Genomic DNA, 19,591 nt, shown 5'->3' on the forward strand with positions numbered 1-19,591 from the left:
CCTTCTCTTTCAATCATTTTGCATCCTCAGACAACACATGTTCCTGTTGCACTGTCACCCGAACCCATCTTTTCATTTAAATTCCTAGAATTAGGATTCAACTGAACTGATACCAAAAGAGTCTTGCTCATTATTCATTATCGACTGAATACAAATCTGTCACTGCCTCGTAAGAAGGCGATAAAAAGCTCATCAATTAAACCAAGTGACAGTTTTTCAATATGTTCTCAAATTCAATAAGACGAAACACTCAGACGTGAATATTTTTACAGAAGCCCACTATCCTGTCAACCTACACATACTGGCAAAAAGGCGACTCGACACATCCCACGATTCTCCCTATGAGAGAGATATTTACATCTATTTTCATCTCAGAAAGCATTCATTATTTCCGAACCGTATCGCTAACAAACACACCAAGAAGGATCATCTTACCAATTGTGTTTCATAACTCAAAGCAGCGTCAATCAGTAGGTTTTGATCAAAGATCTAATGTGACTTGCTTAGTATAACTGGAAGTGGTGGAGACCAAAACAGAGATAAAAGGAGTAGCATTGGGCGATATGTGAAAGTTTGTCAGCCCTCCAATGTCCAATTTCGTCATAGGTTGATTACCGCTGGCCTTGACCTAAAATATGTCATTTAAAGAGACACATACGAACAAGAAAGAGACTCGAACGATCAAAAGGAAATGTAAAATAAGTACAGATAGAGAGAAAACGTCTACAAGGACACTAACGGCCCGTCCACACTACAGCTTCAAAAAAAGCTTGGAGCTGGGCGTGTCTGAAGCTTGGGGATTGTATTCGAGCACCGCGACCAACAACCAATCACATGAATGTCCCGCCCCCGACATACAAAGCAAAAAAAACAGGTTCTTCTCCACTATTGCTAAAATGGATGCCGGTGTTGTAGCAAGGGTAAGAAGGGCAAGAAGGGTAACACGTGTGTGTGCAAGGTTGCATAAAGTGTATACATTGTCTCGCAGGAAGCCATGTAGTGTGCGTCGCTGGGTCTGGTACAAAACCGGGTGATTTGCTACGCCGATAATTAGTTTCTCCTCCATCTTTTTTTGAAATATAGAAATGAACGGCGGGATATCTCTCCCAGCTTAGACGTGGTTTGATTGGCTAGGGCTTGAGCTGTCAGATTTTCAGAAACGGGATTTGATTGGCTGGCGCTGGCTACTCCGGCGTCTCCGGCTGCAGAATTGTTCAACTTCTGCAGCTGGAGACGGCGGAGACGGACCGCTATGCTACCCACAATTCAGTTCGGCGAAAAGCGAGGCAAAGTGACGCATTGGAAACCGTTTTTGAAGCTGTCGAAGCTGTAATGTGGACGGGCCGTTAAAAGGACCACAAAGAGACACAAAAACCACCAAGTCATTGAGTATTGATGCTTAAAATGCTTATGATAGGGCTTCTTGCATTCCTTTGATCAGGAGCCCATTCTCTTATAACCTTATATGTGCATTTCTATAATGAGGATGCACCATTATATTAGCAAAATTACACGACTAAAAGACCCAAAAACAAAAACCTGGGATATACCGAGCTAAGCGAAGATATATTCGTCCAACCGTCAAACCCTATAAAGGAGATGAGTCTTGGACTACCTGTAAAATGTCAAATAGTGACCGAGACCTTAAGTTACCTGAACTGAAAACAAGCTTTTATTAAAAACAGGATATTATCAGAGAAGACCTTTATGTTTAATTTCCTCTGAGTGGTTTTAGGGATCTTTCATCACAGTAGTAGGGTGAGAGAGGACCATCTGTTTTGTAATCTGCTCCAGTATGAGGTGTTAAATTGCCGGAGCTACTGTTTACTCCCTGCAAATATGTTTGTGATATATTCAGAAGATAATTTCAATGAGTAGAACAACATGCAGTATCAACCACCATGTTCTAAGGTGGGTGAGTTTTCCTTTTGAACAGAAACACACTAAACCATGTCTGCAGATGTTTGAAATACAAATCCAACAAGCCCAATAGCAACGCAAAGGGGATCTGCCAATAAAGTCAATGAACATTTTGGGATGTCATTGCAGGAAAATCAAGTGTAACTAATAACAAAAGCAGTACATTTAGGTTTGTCAATGAGTCATAATGCACTATTATAAGTTAAGTCAAAGTCAACTTTATTGTCTATCTTTCAGTTTGTGTGTACAGAGAGAGAGATCGAAATACTGTTTCCCACAATCCAGAGGAATACAAAAATACAAATATATATCAAAATATGTATATACACATACATAATCAACAGACACATATACATATGCACACATTCAAAGATAAATAAAAACACGGCATTCAGTATAAACAAAATAGCCTCACAACCACACACATTTAATTTAATTTTTCGTATTCATTTTTAAACTAGGACCGTTAAATAAAACGTTAACCTCGAAAAGGTAACAGATTACATGTATGTATCTATGAATAAGCCCACTAGTGAGCTAGCATGCTTTAGTGAATCTGAATAAAACGTGGGGTTAGGTTTCTTTGTATTCACCCATGATAATCAGTGTTGTGCTAGTTACTGAAAACCAGTAACTAGTTACCATTACTAGTTACTTCATTTCAAAAGTAACTCAGTTACTTTACTGATTACTTACACCATAAAGTAATGCGTTACTATGAAAAGTAACGTTTTAGTTACTTAAAACAAGGGCTCCCATTAATGCCCTTATAGCCTTCATTTCAGTACTGTTATTGCATTGGAGAATAATACAATCTGTTGATCAAGACATAGCAATAGAAATAGTAGCAATAGCCTGCATGTGTTCTACAACATACCGTGCAATGGCTTTATCAACTTTTCCCTGGCTAGCAGTCCCTTGGTTAAAATCCAGCCGCTGTTGCTCAGGTGGAGGTGGAGTGGCGTCGGCTGAGTCTCTGTGGTCTTAGCTACTAGCTTCGTCCCAGCATGTTGTTTTAAGATATTTGAATTACTGGTTTGGGCAGTAGATAGGATCTTTGACCCGCCAAGACACAACTTACATTTAACTAAAACGTTCTTTTCTTTGTGCTCGACAAAATTGAAATAGTGAGAATATCTCCAGGCGGAGAAACTCGACTTGAGCTCCGCCGCCGCCATGATAGTCTTGTTAGTAAACAACACAAACACGCCCACAGCGCGTCTCTGCATGTGACACAGGAAGTATCTAAGTACATTTACTCAAGTACTGTACTTAAGTACAGTTCTCATCTCTGTTCGCCTCGCTGTTGGCGCCGCTCACCAACGTCTGGGAGGCGAGACTATATACAAAAAAAAAAGTAAGAGTAACGCACCATGTAGTAACGGTAACTGAGTTACTGAATTTAAAAAAGAATGCGTTAGAGTAGTGCTTCTCAAACTTTTTTCAGTAATGTACCCCCTTTGAAACATTTTCTCATATGTTATTGTGAAAAACTATAAAATACAATACACACATTTGACATGTTTATATGAGGACCCCCTTGGTGGTTCTAGGAATGTTTTATATAAAATTGTTTTTTCTATTTAACTTATTTTACTAAGATTATTTTTTTAATTAACCTTTTTTTTAATTTTTTTATCTCACGTACCGCCTGCAGTACCCCAACGTACCCCCAGGGGTCCGCGTACCCCCATTTGAGAATCACTGCGTTAGAGTACTAGTTACTGCCAAACATAACGGCTTTGTAACGCGTTAGTCCCAACACTGATGATAATACATTTACCATACAATACAGCATTTAGGTGCACCATTAATAAAGGTGCTAATTAGAGCTGTGCCGAATACCATTTTTCGGGCTCCGGATATATATACGTTTAGCTAAGCTAAGCTACTACTTCCAGCATTCAGGTGACTTTCCATAGTTGTTGTGCCACGTGGTGGGCCAGTTTCATATTACATATTTGGCACACTGCCTTCGTCTCATCGTCGTCCAATTTAAAGTGGTCCCACACAGCTGAAGTCTTCGGCATTTTGTTTTCAGTTGTGTGAAGCGAAGTGAAGCGTGACGTGTGAAAGCGATGTCAGGCGCCCAAGCTGAGATTGTATATATTTCCGCATTTTAACAGTGCAATTAAAAAGTATAAATATAGTATAATAATGTGGCAATTCGCCTTTATCGATAGCATACATTTAGGGGGGAAAAAACAACAAAAAAACGAATATCCGAATAATGAAATGGAAAACCGAATAGTCGGCCAACGACCGAATATTCGGATATTGTTCGGACATTGTAGTGGTTATATGATATGAAAGGAAAGGACAACTTGATAGACAAAGATGGTATTATAGAATAGAGATGTAAAATGTGGCGTGTAGTTTTTGAAGCTGAATAAAGCCAGAGGTTTAGTAACTGTGAAATGTCCACAGCAATAGTTGGTTAGCTGTTTGTTGCTTTAGCCTATAGAAGCTAGCTGGCTACATTTTAAGTTGCTAGACTACACACCGTTGCGTCATCAAGCACCAAAACGCCAAAGATGGACTTCTTTTGGGGGAAGGAATTGGCAAACACACACACAGCAAACGCAATAAAGCTTTGTGCAGCATGTTGTGAAACAAAAAACTGAATTGTGGCACAAACACAACATTAATATTGACCGTCAGTGTTAATGAAAGGATGCTGGTGACTTCTGATGGATAGCTAGCTTTAGTAATAGATGATGAAATACAGTCGTACAGTTCAGCAGCATCAGACTGTAGGAGCATTCCTGCTTATTGTAGATCAAACAGTTGGTTATTTACAGAGAAGAACACTTAGCTTAACGATACCTGGGTTTTCAATCAAATATGTATGGATGCACAGATAGGCAATATCCGGGCCCCTGTGTTGGGTCATTGATCGTCTTACATGGGGAAGACTAATGGGAAATGACGGTAGACCACTCAGCCTTAATTATCTCAGCCAAGGAGTTTTCTGCTCCGTTTGTCTGTCTGTTTTCCTCTTTGTTGTCGCATTACGGAAAAATGACCGGTCGATTTTTATGGAACTTGGTGGAAGGGTGTGGAACAAAGAAGAAGCCATTACATATTTGAGCTTATCAGACTCACAGGGCAGATGCACAGATATATTACACTTCCTCAACATTGTTGGATAAGGTATTTCTGCTGCATTTGTGTAAGGTTGAGTGAAATTGGAAAATTGTGTTCCAGACTGGGAAAACTCTCATGAAAGTCTCTGACACTGAAAAAGTGTCTTGTAAATGCTTGAAGTAATAAAATACAAGTCATCTTTGTTTTCAGCGTCCATGTTGACACAACAAACAAACAACATTTGGAAAAACGATATCCAAAATTGGTACATTGAGCCATTCGAGGAGGTCATGAATGCAGCATTGTCCTTGCCATTCTTGTTAATTAAAGTATCACGAGCGCTCAGAGTCAGGTATGGTCTAAAAATAAATATTTAAGAAGATTTGAATTGTCTTGATATTTTAAGAAGTACCAGTTCTTAAAGGTGGGGTAGGTAAGTTTCAGAAACCGGCTCGAGATACACTTTTTGTTATATTCCATGGAATGCTCTTAACATCCCGATAGCAATGAATATCTGAAGTGCTTTGACAAAAAATCCATAAAAAAATGTCATGTAAAAAAAATGTCTGTGGAAGCCGTGGCGCTGTAAAAAGTACAACCGTACAATTGCCGCCCTGTCTGTCAGCCTTCCATCTCGTGCACGCACAAATGTATCTTGTGCATTCATTGGGCGTGCCGTCATTGGGCGTGCTGTCATTGGGCGTGCCGTCATTGGGCGTGCCGCCATTGGGTGTGCCGTCATTGGGCGTGTCGTCATTGGGCGTGCCGTCATTGGGCGTGTCGTCATTGGGCGTGCCGTCATTGGGCGTGCCGTCATTGGGCGTGTCGTCATTGGGCGTGTCGTCATTGGGCGTGCTGTCATTGGGCGTGTCGTCATTGGGCGTGTCGTCATTGGGCGTGCCGTCATTGGGCGTGTCGTCATTGGGCGTGCATTGCAGCAGTACTTCAATGACTCGCCAGCAACAGGCGGCCACTTTCACCATGGCAGAGTTAGGTTCAACATTGTCTACTGGTCGCAAAATAAAAAATGTAACAGAGCAAATTAAGAACAAAAACAAAGTGGAAACTAGGAGAAGTCAAACCAGAGTCAATATCGAAGTTGCTTTTCAACGATGGCGACTACTGATGGAACACACCGAGTTGAAATCTGACGCCGTGGTCGCTCTTTTTCTCTTGGACAGGTAATTATCTGTTTTGTATGGTTTACAATTCCCCTGAACTATATAGCCAACCTAAGTCATGTGCGCGTTCATGTGTGTTGGAGGAGGTGCTCTGTAAGGAAGTCTGAAGGAAGGGGCGGATTCCTTTCGGCTGTGTACTTTCAAATTTTAGTGCACTCGAGCCGGTTTCTGAAACGTACCTACCCCACCTTTAAGGGCACCACAATGTATTCATTTTTATGAAGCGATTTGTAATTCTCGAAGACCCTTTACATATGCAGGGTGAAATGTATAAAACATCCTGTGTTGTGGTTAAGTTAAATTGCATGTAAAGAACGTTTTTATAGGTTATTAGATATCAGTGAATAAAATCCCCCAAAGTAACCCTTTTGTTGTGTATCCAGATGCTACTTGTATTTATTTGTTGTCTGCAATCTCTTCCCATATATCCTGAGGCCCTAGATGAGAGCAGATTAATGTTGTTTCTGAATCAATACTGCTCACAGGCTTCCAACGGACAACCAGCTTAGCAATGATTAATTGTTTAATTAATACATAAACCAAAAATCCAGCATATTGGAGGTGGACTGCAATAGCTCCCACCATTTCTACATTTTAATAAAAATCCAATTTTGATTGAATATACAATAAATGTGAGTTCCGGGGAATAGTCTTTTCCAATTCCCTGGGCTGTGTTTGTTGTGATGAAGTGTTGGTTCTGACGTCAGCATCGATAACTCTTTCTATCCGTCTGCCTGAATATCTGCTCTGGAGGAAAGTGGGCATCAGAGGAGAAGGTCTTGGCAGAAGAGTTGGACAGCAGAGCGGGCATCAGGCCATCTTGATTTATGGCCGTTATTTTCTCTGTTGCTCTGCTGGACTTTGTCTGCTGCTCAGCCAACCGGAGAAAATGCTTTTGCTTCCTCGGATACTGTATATAACCATTTCCATGATTTAATTTGTTTGCTAAATCCCTTATTTCTTTTTCCAGCCACAAATGTGTTTACTGGTGCTTTTTTTTGCTGAATTTTCAAAAGCAACTGTGACTGACTGTACCTCAGTCTGGCATTTCTCAGATTGTATAGACCCTGGCTCATGGATTCAACGCTTTTATTGTCATGTGTGCATAGCTACAGTGTAGTTATGACAATTACATTCTTAGGTCTTCTTACTTGCACTATTTTTGTTTTATTGGGTTGCACTGTTGGAGGAACCTGTGACCTAAGATTTTCATCATCATAACTTCACTGTAGCTATGTACAAAATGACCAATAAAAGCCTTGAACCTTGAACATTGAAGGTCACAGGCTCCTCTAAGGTCGCATTCACACATAATAGTCTGCTTCTCTGGTGTGCACCAGTCCACAGTTTGTGACATTGTTTCATTTTCCAGAAGGTTCGGTTTGCGTTCACATGGCAAAACTCAAACGGACTATAAACTTTAAACACAAGTCATGTGCACGGAAATGCTGTTCAACCATTGGTCAGACATTAAGGGGGTAAAAACACAAATCCCTGCAATTTCTCATTTCATTTCATTTCAAACCTTTATTTAACCAGATTGGTCCCATTGAGATCATAGATCTCTTTTTCAAGGGAGACCTGCAGCATATAGGTTCCACATGAAACAATAAAGGACATCATACATTATATTTACAGGATACATTTACATAGTTATAGACATTTACAAGTGCCCATAGTATCAACGAGCATTTCATTTAGCCTAGCTTTAAAAACATGCAGAGGAATGAGATTGCTCAGTTTCAATTCTTGCTGAAGACTGTTCCAAGCAAGTGGAGCTGCGCACATAAAAGCTGTCTTACCTAAGACAGTCCTTGCTCTTGGCACATCTAACAATACTACATCATGCGATCTCAGACAATAGCTGCTTGCAACTCTCTGTGTTATCAGAGAGCAGATGTAATACGGGAGTTTACCCAACAAAGCTTTATAAATAAACGTGTACCAATGACTGAGCCTCCGTACAGTAAGTGATGGCAAACCTGCCTTGGCATACAGGGTACAGTGATGAGCATTTCTACCGGAGCCTCCGCCATGGAGCATCGGCCGGTTATTTTCATGCTGTTGTTAATCTGGAGATCAACAGCAACGGCGCATATGATTATATAATCAGACAACGTGCGATAAAAAACATTATAACACATATAATGAGAGACGTTCTGCAGTCAGGAGGGCGTTGCACCGACAGCAGGTGTTCTGACTTTTATGTATAGTTTTTAGTTTGATAGTTGTTTACTTTACACAACACTGTTCAACACTTCATTCTGCTTCACTCTTTCGCTAACGATTTTGAAGACATCCGCGTTCTTGTGACACCTAAATACTACGCTTCCTATGTTTTGGTGCGGACTGCGTTCACACCAGCGATGAACCGCTCCAGAGTTCACTAGCAAGCGGTCCGAGACCACCTCTTTTAGCGGACCAGAGTCCGGTTGTTTAGTTCCCTTCAGAGGTCTCGGACTGCGTTCACACCGACTCAAACGAACCGCACCAAGCGGCTAAACGCACCAGGGCTCGATTCAACCGGACTATACACGCCTGGTGTGAATGCGACCTAACAGTGCAACACTGTTTTGTATTTTTCTTTTGTTTTATTTGTTGATTTATTCTCCGTCAAAGTGTCTTTAAGTTCTTAGAAAAGCCATAAGTGTCATCTATTATTATCATTATTATTAACACAATAAAACAGACACAATTGTGCAAGTAAATACAAATAAAATATAATATAATTGAAAGTGCAGAATAGTCTATACAAGTAATTGGAATATTGATATAAGTTGCAATCAGGTGAATGTTATGGATGTTCTTCCAAAAGTTCAGGTGCTTAACCGCCTTACGGCCCGTCCACACAGCAGGTATGAAAAAAATCTTGAAAAATCTTGATGCTGGGCGTGTCTGAAGCTTGGCGATTTTTTGCGAGCAACGCGACCAACAACCAATCACATGAATCTCCCGCCCCCGACATACAAAGCAATAGCAATGTTAAAACGAAGTAAACTGGATATAAAATCCCCAAACAGGCGAAAACCTACCAGTTTCACCCACTGTCTCTGCCACCTCCCTCCATGCCTGGTTCCTCCGGTTTGTATCCCGTTAATAGTTCTGGTCGTAAAGAACCGGGTGATTTGCTACCGTAATTTCTCGTTTGGAATATGAGGAAATGAACTGCGGTCTGGCTCTCCCAGCTTGCACGCGGTTTGATTGGCTAGCGCTTGTACTGGTGGGATTTGCATAAACGGGATTTGATTGGCTGATGCCAGCTTCGAAAGCATCAGGAGCATCAAAAGTTGAACATTGCTCAACTTTTTATGCTCACGATGCTTGCAAAGCCATGCTCCGCTCCCCACAATGCAGTTCGGCGAAGATTCAAAATCTTCTACGTCACCCCATTCAAGTGAATGGGCGAAGCTTTGAAAGATTTTTGTCATGCCTGTGTGTGGACGGGCCGTTATCTTCTCTGATCTTGGGATGCTGCTGTCCCTTAGGAAGAATAAGTGATGACTAAACGCTAAATTCTGATATTGGTTTAGTGTCAGTGGAGATCTGGTTTAATACGGTGGCCGACAGGTGCATAAAGACACTTCTTTTATCGTTCTTTATTTGTAGCGGTTCGTTTATGCAGTGATTTTAGTAAATGCAAGGTTTGTCAAATTGGTCAAGATGTTTCTTCACTTGCATGTGTTTTTGCACATTTGATTTGTTTTATTTGCATTGTTTTTGAAACTGCAACGTGTTCCTTCATAAGCCCCTGTCACACTGTCCAGAAATTGACACCCGATGGACACACGATAAAGGAAATGTTCAACTTCGGCTGTTATCGTAACATCGGGCCATTCGTGAGGGCATCTAAGCCATCGTATGACCGCCGGTGGAGTTTCTCGGGCTCCGGCAGCAACTTCATGAGCGGCAACTTCGTAAGGCACTCGTGAGGGCATCTTGTCAAATCGTGTCATCTTCGTGTTATCATCGGTGCATTCGCCCTCACTCTGATCGGGGCGAATGCCCGATGGCACCGATGATAACAAGATGCCCTCACGATGGCCTTACGAAGGGCACAATTGACACACGAATTCAACACGAAAATGAACCTTCGCAAGGTCCTTCGGCAATTTTTTGGCATGCCAAAGATTTTGCCACCGCTCACGAAGTTGCTGCCGGAGCCTGAGAAACTCCACCGGCGGTCATACGAAGGCTTAAGATGCCCTCACGAATGGCCCGATGTTGCTACGATCACAGCCGAATTTGAACATTTCCTTTATCGTGTGTCCATCGGGTTGTTTTATTGCACAACAAAATCATGTAAATATATTATGTAAATAACCCAATTTGTGTTCTGTGAAACTAAAAAGGATATAATATATTATTTTGAAGGAGAGTTGACAGGAAGTTGTTGTTGCTATGGAAACAACATTACGGAGAAAACGTAATATTTTCTACATATAACGACGGATAAAGTAAAGAACAAAGTCTGAAGATATCAGTACAGTATTATAGTACTGTAACATAATTGTTTTTGGTACTTTCGTTGCAGTTGTATGTCTTAAATGTAATGTAAATGTTGCCTTCGTGTGTGGTTCGGGGCCATCTTCGTGCGAAATTCACAATTCCATATTCGGGTGTCAATTTCGGGACAGTGTGACAGGGGCTTTATGAAAGTGTTTCGGGCGCGTTTGCACATGTCGGACATCTTAGTTTTTTAGTTATGAAGCAGTGTTAACTTACAGGTGCAATGCTTTATTATCAGAGCCTGGTTGGCATTTGTTCAGAAAGATAAATGTTGTGAATGCAGAAAGAGACAACATGTCATAACTAAAAGCAAACAAAAGAGGTCATAGAGAGTGCAAAAGGAAACTGAACTGCATTTACATTCAAAAAGAGTGATATGTCAAATGTGAGGAATGCAGAGTGGCTTCTTTCTTCTTTTCCATTCAATTGCTATTAATCACATTGACACTTTCAAAATGGAAAACCCATGACTAAAATCCATCATGGCTAATGACACACTAGAAATCTACAAAGGAAGGAAAGCTCAGAAAATTTCGAATACAAAAAAAAATCCCCTATTTGACAAACTGAAATATTGGTTTGGTATTTTTCCACCGTAATAGCTAATAACTTATAAAACATTGATCTTTCATCACTCATTTTGCGAAACAATCATCATAAAGTAGGGCACTTATCATCAATCAAGTCAATAACTACCCAAACTAAAACAGTAGAGGAATATTAATTGTGTTCTTTTGTTTTCAAATGACAAAATATAGTCAATTAATTAATGTATCCACAGCACTCATTCTCCTCTGCTTCCTCCCACTTGGCTAATTGCTGATGTGCACACTGCACTCTAATTTCTGTTTTTCTGTAATTAATTAAAACTCTTCTCTTATTTGAAACTGGCAACTTGTTGAAGGCCCTATTATATCTCTTGTAAACAAGCTAATGGACTCAGTTGGCCTCAGTTTTCTGTATCTTTACAACAGCTCACCAACTAAAGGTTTTTCTAACACCCTGATGTTTGTAACAAGTAGTTGAACAACAATCCTTGACTCGGGGTTAAGTCTTTAATTAGATTAACTGATAAGGCCATTACTCACTTGGATGTAAAGCGATTAGGTTTGTCAAGCGTTAAACAATGTATATAAGGTGCTGTTTACACAGGAAGGCATCAGGTTGTATCTGCTACTTTTCTCTCGCGTATAGCCCGTTCGTTCACACGAGGCCGTAACGGAACTGCGGAAACGGACCCCTAAAACGATAACGGGTCCCAAGGTGGATAGATCTGCGGACTGAACGCTGTGGGGGGCCAAACGGCTCTGTGTGTACGTCCTATACGATCATTTCCTGATAACGATGAAGCCATAGCCCCGTCTCTTCCCACCTCTGCTGCTCACTGCTGAAGCATGTTCATTAGCTACTGCTACTGCTACTGACCATGCTACAGATGTTAGTACAACATCTACAGCTCCTCTACCACAACCATCAGCAACAAGTGGACATGGAGAGCTACATGAACTACATGTTGCTAAATCCACCGCAGAGAATAAACAGAAGGGCAACCAGGCAACCATGGCAACCATGCTCGGGGGTCTTCTTCGCTGCTTTTGGTGTATTTTGTGGCGGAAGTACAGCGCCACTTACAGGCCCGGCATATGTACTACAGCGTCTCCAGCGGGTTGAGCGGTCTCGTGTGAAGGGACACGTTTATTGAGCCGTATCCGTGTGAACGGAATACTTTTTTGATATCGAATTCAGTTCGTTTGCGTTTCGTTTGCGTTCCCGTGTAAATGGGGCCTAAATGACATGGTTTAGGACTATTTCATCTAGATTCATCCCATATAGCCATATGTTCTTAGATATTCCCCTTATTACATATTGGGGCCTCAGGCAACACAAAACAACATGACTTACTTAACAAAACTATGATCTGATGGCTCTTTGATGGTAAGTAAAAGTACCCAACAAAGTTGGATTTAGTTTGGTAAACAAGAAGATGTGTAGGTGATATTGCACTTAATAGGATTTAGTTAATACTGTTTGACAGTCTATTAAAGAGTAGATATTGTGAAAATGTAAAGTTATCCCTATGGATACTTATAATATTCCTCACAGTGCTACAGAGTATGAAGTATGTGGCTTTCTTAACTACTTAACTAGATAATACACGTTTTAATTCATTAGTAAGTGGAACTAAAGGGCTCCAAACCATTCAATAAGGATGAAGAAATAGCCCTCAGACTCTCTTGTTAACATTTAATTAAAATCTTCACCTTGACAAGCCAACTGTCTAAAGAGCAAGGAGTATTTGATAATTAACTTTTTTAATGAAGGCTATACACTTGAGGTAAAATGAGTGTTGCTGAAATAATCTATTCTTTATGCCATAGGACGAATTTAGAGTCCTATGGCATACAGAATAGATGATGTCCTTTAGGTGATAATGTTCTTTATCCTGTAGGGGCTGTTTTTACCCTATGGGAAAGAAACCATACGATATGTTGTCTTATTGAGGGTTTTACCTTGTCAAGTGAGCTTTGGTTTATTTCCCCACTGACATTCATCCCATCGAGCAAATCCCTTCTGGTGCTGAAGGAGGAAAACTGTGGCTTATTTGAATCAAAGGCATTACATCAAACAGTTTCAATTAAGCGCTGGGTGTGAGCACAAATGGAGGAGCTGCAAGCAATGATGACTATCTTGGCATCTGTCAATCAAATAGAAAGTATTACCAGTTAATGGCTACTTACTCATTATGTGAAATGATTCTATTTAGATAAGTTTATTTTAATGAAATGTTGATGTTCCAGAAACATGTTTTTCTGCTGAGAGATGAAGACAAATGTTTCCATTGTGCAGCAGAACAGTAGCTTTTAGTTTCCTTCAGTCTCTTTTTCCTACATTTGGTGGAAATGTATTGCAATAGGATCGAAACAGTCAGTAATGGTAGCTATTTTTTTTCTTTACTTTTATCCATTCGATCCATCCAAATGTTGAAAAAGTATTTACAAAATCACTATACGTACAGAATAATAATTTCTTTACAACACAAGATAACACTTTCATGCAATCTTACCAGACAAATCATGAAAATACGACACATTTCGAGTTCTGGAAAGGCATATTATTGTGCTAGATGTTACTGTTTACCTGCAATTTAAAAAAAAAGTGAACGTTCATTAATTGTTTAAGATTAACAGCTATTGATTTTTAAAAGCACACTATCTTCTAGGTGAAAGCCAGTCAAACTAATCGTCTATTTTTCACTTTCTTGATAACCTCCAAGTGTTTACATGGGAGGATAGAAGCATCGATAAAGCACCGACCTGAATTATATAAAAACATAAATTATAAATAAGATAGCCCAAGAACTCCAGCGTTCCTGCAGGTCCTTTAAAAAGGAACATACATCTAAATTCTCACTAAGTCTTCGCACTAGTTACAATGACACATTGATTTCAACCCTTTAATCAATTCCTTTAAATAAAACAGAAAACAAGTCGATAACTACTCTACTATACTAACTCCAAAAAGTAACCATACTAGTCAGCAAAGCACTCAATTCAAGCACGGCTAATTTAGTCGCTTAAAAGCTGATGATAATAGTCACGATTATAATAGTCACACAAAATGAACTCTGTCAATTCGACAAAGTTCATCCGTCTAGTAAATGGTGTTAAATTGAGCGTGGATAACAGCCTAAGATTTCAGCGTCAGCCATGTACTTTTGTCCAGCGAGTTATTACGTCTTAACTATAACTTCTACCTTGCTAACGTCCCTCCATCCGTAGCTTCAGTATCTCCACAGGCTGCTCAGAGCAGAAAGTGAATCAGGCCTCATCCACAGGACGTTAATAAGTCCATTTAGCCCCTTGAAATGGGCTTTAATTGATTTAAGAGGGAGAACATGCATGTGGACAGAAATAGCTCAGAGCTAACAGCACTTCCTGTACACTTAGCTGTGGAGTAGTCGGGATGTGTGTGTGTTCAAACACAGGAGGGGGTTGCTCTTCACGTACTGTAGTTGCCCTTGGTGACATTTGATTGAATTGTACAGAATGACTCAGTTTTCTTGATATCACAGGCGGTAGGATACTCAATAATGTCACTACGTTTCAGGCTACAAGGTAAATGGCAGTTTCTTTGTGTCTTATTTGACAGGGTGGATGTTGGTGTGAGGCATACAGCACCAGATGACTCATACTGTACTTCCTTGGCTTGCTTAGATACAATATTCGAGCCAAATTGACGTCAATACAGTGATTTCTGGACAGATCTCTCACTTAAAGCTTGCTCATCCTAGAAAAAGTGGAGAAAATGAGAGGGCAGAGTCAATAATGAATTGAACAGATTAGTGAGTTATCCAATTTCTGTAATGACAGTATAGTGCCTCATTAACATGAATATGCCGATACAGATCAAGGCACAGATCTTCTGCCACTCAGTGTCATTGTATCAGACACAGGAGAGTTGGTGCAGAATATTAACCAGAAACATAAAGTCAGCAGGACCTTTAATATATAAAGGAAATGTTATGCTCGTTTTCAGGTTCATATTAGTATTTAGTGTCTCTACTGTGTGACATATGTTTCATGTTAACAAGAGAGTCTATGGGCTATTTCTCCTGCTACCTTCATCTTTATTCAATGGCTTTATTTCCACTTACTAATTAATTTAAAATGTGATTGTCAACTGAAGTAGTTAAGAAAGCCAGACTTCATACTCGATAGCACTCTCAGGAATATTATAAGTATCCATAGGGTTAACTTTATATTAAACGGGCACATTTTCTGTCGTCCACTGTGACATCTCTCCATGCTTTAAAGGTGGGGTAGGTAAGTTTGAGAAACCGGCTGGAGATACACTTTTTGTTATATTCCATGGAATGCTCTTAACATCCCGATAGCAATGAATATCTTAAGTGCTATCTTTAAGTCCTCATTGGTCATGTGCGCGTTCGTGTGTGTTGGAGGAGGGGCTTTGTGAGGAAGTGGCAGATTTGTTCCGGCTGTGTATTTTCAAATTCTAGCGCACTCGAGCTGGTTTCTCCAAAATTACCTACCCCACCTTTAAAGTTCAAAAAGCTCTTTATTTTTCTCTTACTGCCTGTGCTGCAGCACCTCTTTTCACCCTCTGTCTGAAACCAGAGCCCAGTCTGCTCTGATTGGCTAGCTGGCCGGCTCTGTTGTGATTGGTCAACCACTTAGAGATGTCCCGCCCCTTAGTCTATCAAGTACAATGTGTTGGAGCGCTAGCCAATAGAATCGCGAGTGTTTGATAGTGTGGTAAGAAACTCCCTCTGGAAGGAACTTAAGGATTTTAGTCTTTTTCCATCTACGTGCACAAAAACAAATATAACACACTATAGGGAACCCCCCCCCCCCCCCCCAAAGAAGAATAATAGGGCCTCTTTAAAACTGATAAAAAAATACATGAAACTACATATTGTTATCATTATGTCCTACAAACAGTCGTGAGATCTTTCAAAAAGCTATGCTGTACTTGTGTGTTGTGTATAGAGATGCTTGGCTGAATTAACTACAAAGATATCAATGAGTTATTCGATTGACATAACATGAGTACTCTGAAAACAATAAAAGTGTGAACGTTTTGAAGCGAATCCACTTCAGCTCAAAATAACCGTGTATTACTGTAGACAATTTCAGACTCCACAAAGTAACACCTTGCCACCATCTCAATCTTCTCTCGCTTCGCTTCCTTATAAAACAGCATGACAGTCGCCTAAAATCAGGCGAAATGACGAAGTGTCTTGCTGTTGTGCTTCAGTTCTACCGCAGGCCTCCTTATAGCACGTTATGCCTCGCAACGTCACCGCACAACCATGAAATGATCCACAGAAGTTCTCCCTGCAGGAGGCCCGTCTGTAAGGAACGATGCAGGCCTCCCTCATCTGCTGTCGTTCCAGTAACTCGGCTTCACAAGTGTGGAAAAATAACAGGCCAATTTACAACCCTACAACTCTCTCTGAAAACCAACCGCTGTGTTTTGTAGTCACTCTGAATCTCACGAGTCGAAGAAACACAATTTCAACTGCTGACAAGAGCTCAGTGACAGCTTTCAATAAGTGGTTTCCCTCACACCTGACTTTACTTCTGACTTTTGACATCACCTTGGGTTCAGATGCAGTAGTTCTTATTGTCCGCAGCTTGTCTATCAACTAGAGTCTGTTAGGACTCAGGAGAAAGACATGCATCAATAAAACATGAACCCTGTACCTGCAACTGTTAAAAAATAGATCAGTTCCTTTGTTAAGGTGTGCGCTCTGTAGCAGGCAGAAGGCCCTATGGTGGTTCCAATACACTGTTATCCCTATGAATGGTGATGCATTATAATTTGCAATGCACAATGCTTTATGAGACTGATCCACCGTGTTCAGCAATTTAAACGCGACATGCACAATGACGATTTTTTTTTAAGCGATACCAATAATGCGGCTTTCACACCAGCACTTTTCCCTTTCTAGCTCCGAGCGGGAGCTTTTCTGGTTCAGCTCCGGTTTCCCTTTTCTGCTCCCGCTCTGTTCACACCGCCCAGAGCTGCCGCTGCTGCGTCATGACGTCACCGTTTACGTGCCTGCTTCATAAAATCCAAACCGCGCGGAAATCCCTCACATCGACAACAACAACAATGGCCGATTGTATTGAAGCGCTGTTCGCTTTAGTTATCCTCTTACGAAACGAAATGGAAGGCATCGGACGACTTTACAAGGGACGACTTTACTTGGAACTTTACAAACATCACATGCGAAATGCAAGACTTCTTTGTGGTCCTCTACTTCAACGACGAATCTGCCCCTGCCCCCGCCTCGACGTAAGAGAGCCGTAAGCGACGCCGCCTCTTAGCTCCGAAGCTCTTGCCTCTAGATCGACAATTTTTTGGAGCTGGAAGTGAACCGGATTCCGGAGCTAAGAGGCGGCGCCTCTGCGGTGTGAACAGGAAAAACCGGTACTTTTCAGGCTCCAGCTCCGAGCCGGAGCTGAAAACGCGTTGGTGTGAAAGGGGCATAACTGCCTGATTATCATGGTCAGTAGAAATAGGTTAATTAATACCGGGTTTTTTTCATTTTATGAGTGGGAGAGAAACTCCCTCTGGAGGGAACACAGGAATTGTAGACTTTGCAGACCATGTACATGCACAAAAATCTAAATAACACAAAACAGGACATCGAAAACCCTAAAAAGCACAAAAGGACTTCTTTAAAACACATAATTTTCCATTGTGCATCATGACAGCTAGTGTTCGACTCCATATTCTAGAGGTGATGTTCAAAACTACTAGAAATCCTTGGGTTTCGTGAAAGGCGCTATATAAATTGAAATTATTATTAAATACTATAGATTTTCAACACAATCAGAAACGTTTTGTTTTTTTAACACATCCTGACTCCTAAGGATTCATCCCCTGGGGACAAAGAACATCTGTACAAAACATCAAGTCAATCCATCGAATATTGGTTGAGATTTGTGGTCGCCCCAACAAATGATATCGCCACGCCTACAAACACATTATCTTCAGAAATGCATTTCAAATCAGTAGCATATAATCTTTTTTGCCAGGGTTGTCTGTGGTTTGCTGGATATCTGGGGAGGAATTGCAGTGACAGAAAGGAAGCAAAAAAATTGATTTGTTTATACTTGAGAGAGATGATAAAAAAACATCCAATCCTTCGTGATCAGCAGGCAGCACACATTTGAAAATGATGTTCTGTCAAATGTGCCGGTATATTATTTTGATAAATTGCTGATTTTCTTTTTCCTTACAAGTGTAGTCGTATCTCTCCCCATCAGCCCACACATAATAAAGTGAATAGCAGCGTGAAGACTCTTTTTCTGAGGACAGAAACCTCCCTTTCCAGGAAAACATGCCCTTATCAGTGAATCAGACGCTGTCTCACTATTCAATTGAAGATCTAAGGCCTGTTTATTCAGAGCCGCCTCCACAACAACCTACCTGTGCACTCCACTGTTTCATTCTTCAGCAGATTGCCCTTTCATTGGATGCTCCGCCCACACACTCGTGTAGGAGAACACAACAACAACAACACACACACACACAAACAAACAAAGGCTTGGTTTCTTAGAGACGTGATTGCTCTTTTCTATTCATTAGCCTTGTTTGTATGGTGCTAAAAAAGGCTTCATAAAACAACTTGTCTTCATTGGTAATCCCTGCATTACAGTGAAAGGAAAACATCTGAATAATACTTTACTTTTATTGTTCTACTCGTCACATTTTGGCTTTAAGTATTGATGATATGTCCAACAGGCTATTCAGGAGTGAGAGGCTGCTGTGTCAAGGCCGGAGCAAAATCTATTGTGATCCATGTCTTTCTTTATCTTTCTTATTTCTGCTGCTGTCGAGTCTCAGAATAAAGCATTCATTGTTCCTGCCTTTTGTTTGAATAATGTATTGTTGAGTTCATGCAGCATCGGCATGAAGGAAAAGTTCAGGTTTTAGGAAACTTGCATATTTGTTTTCTTTATGATAGTGAGAAGAGAAGATGGATATCAGCCTCATGTCTGTTTAAAGATGTAGTAAGGATGTGGTTAGCCTAGCTTAGCATAACGACAGGAAGCAGGGTCAAGCAGTTCGCCTGGGTCTTTGTAAAGATCATAAAGGAAGAAAGGAATTAATTGTGTTTCTAAACATATCCAACCTCTAGATTTGGGCAATGATGGTGTGTGTGTGTGTGTGTGTGTGTGTGTGTGTGTGTGTGTGTGTGTGTGTGTGTGTGTGTGTGTGTGTGTGTGTGTGTGTGTGTGTGTGTGTGTGTGTGTGTGTGTGTGTGTGTGTGTGTGTGTGTGTGTGTGTGTGTGTGGCATTACTATACTTGTGGGGACCTACATCTGTTTACACAGTCACATGTGGGGACTCGCCTCCCTTATGGG

General features: G+C 40.7%; 1 protein-coding gene across 1 annotated transcript in view; it reads left to right on the forward strand.

Annotated features, from left to right (window-relative positions):
- doc2b (double C2-like domains, beta) overlaps nucleotides 1–19,591 on the forward strand; it is a gene marked incomplete at its 3' end in the record, with an annotated part of 168,248 nt that overhangs the window by 110,750 nt on the left and 37,907 nt on the right. The gene's annotated exons all lie outside the window — the stretch shown is intronic.

This window comes from Gymnodraco acuticeps, unplaced genomic scaffold, assembly GCF_902827175.1.
Source record: "Gymnodraco acuticeps unplaced genomic scaffold, fGymAcu1.1, whole genome shotgun sequence".
NCBI lineage: Eukaryota > Metazoa > Chordata > Actinopteri > Perciformes > Bathydraconidae > Gymnodraco > Gymnodraco acuticeps.